This window comes from Rhinolophus sinicus, linkage group LG02 (assembly GCF_036562045.2).
Source record: "Rhinolophus sinicus isolate RSC01 linkage group LG02, ASM3656204v1, whole genome shotgun sequence".
NCBI lineage: Eukaryota > Metazoa > Chordata > Mammalia > Chiroptera > Rhinolophidae > Rhinolophus > Rhinolophus sinicus.
In genome coordinates this window covers 59,464,795-59,466,503 of record NC_133752.1, presented here as the reverse complement: position 1 = coordinate 59,466,503, position 1,709 = coordinate 59,464,795, and positions in this window count along the sequence as shown.

Sequence of the window (1,709 nt, the reverse complement as noted above, 5' to 3'; positions counted from 1 at the left end):
ATTCATTTGTGGGGCTTGGCTTTCTGGAGTCTGTGATGCAATGGAGTAACACAAATTTAGATACATACCTGCAAATGCATTCAGCCACACACAGTTATGCTTATTCACACAGAGAAGTAGAAAGCCTCTGGGGTTATTTTTCTCTGTTGACTCATAATCAACTTCTTAGATTTGCCAATAGCAATCAGTGGGCTGGGAAAAGGGAGGGAGAGAAAGTAAAGGGGAACATGAGGGAGAAAATTGGAGCAAAATATAATACAGTGTGGAAAGGGAAAGCCTTTTTACTCACTCACCGATGAATAATAAAATGGGTAACATTGACCTTCAAAAGAATAAACTTGCTGAGGAATGAGAGGAGAGAAGAAAATGATAAGGAAGAAACAGGCGAACTCTGGATCAGGAGTGCTGTCCTAGAAAGCTTCACAGTATTTGGTTGTGTCCTAACAAGTAGAAAATCTCTTCTATTTAAAATCATTGTCTTTAGCTTGTAAGCAGCCCTGAAAAAAAAACAAACAAACAAAAAAAACATATGACAGTTAAGAATGTAAATTTCACCTTTGGATTATTATCTTGAAATTCTCACTTCTCTCTGCTCCCAATCACATGCTTAATGCAAGGCTTAGTGTGGAATTTCCAGGTAAAGTTATCCATTAACATCACTGGAGTTTAGAAAAGAGGATGAGAAAAATAAGAGGCTAAGGGTTTGTGGAACCCATGAATACTCCACCTTTTTTTCTGTGTCTCTGCACCTACTCTGTTTTCAGTTCAGGAAATTCTCCCTTGCTCCTACACCTCCACCCCCACCAATATCTCCAACTCAGTTCAAAACCTGATTAGTTTTTATTTGTTTCTCAATTTTTATTGATTGCACTTCCTTTGAAAGTCCTTTGGTGACTCTTGTAAAACTGAATATCCTGAGCAACCTTCAAATCCTGTACTTTTTCTTAATTACCCCTATTCCACTGAGCTGAAGTTAAAATTTATTTGCCCAGCTTCCTTATCAGGGGATTTGAAGAAAGCTTACTAGACTGTATATAAGCTTAAAAACAAAGTCTTACTCTGTAATTAGCACGTTGTATGGCGTCTAGAGTCTAGGCACTGAATACATACTAACTGAATAAAAGTGGCTGATGTTTTCAAAAAAGATAAAAAGAGAACCATGGTTGTTAGTTATAAAAGACATTAATATCCAGCCCTATCCAAAGTAAAAAAGAATAGTTAACTAGTTTGAGAAATAGGGCTTTTCGTGATAGAAGATCAAGGGGTAGGATGAGAACCCAGGGACTCAAATTTGCATTTTGTATTGTTTTGTTTTATGCGGTTGATCATTATAATTTTATATTTATTTGTGTAAAATAAAATGTGTTAAACATTTGATCTTTAAATATATAAATGTAATATGGATTAAGATTTTTAGGCCTGTTGCATAGCTTATTTTTCTTAATTATTAGTTTTTAATGATGAAGATCTGTGAGGCTTCCTTCCTTATTTATCAAAAATATTCTTCCATCCAAAATTTCAGGATGTGAGCACAAGCAAATGTGAATAGGTTTAAACTTCAGACCATCCCTTTTATCTTTTATTTATAAACAATTGGCTACAGAAATGTTACAAACGTTTCTAAATCACATGATGCTGGCAATTACCAAAGGTCAAAACACATTTAGCCTTAAAAAATCTTTTAAATGATGAAGAGTCACTTGATGATA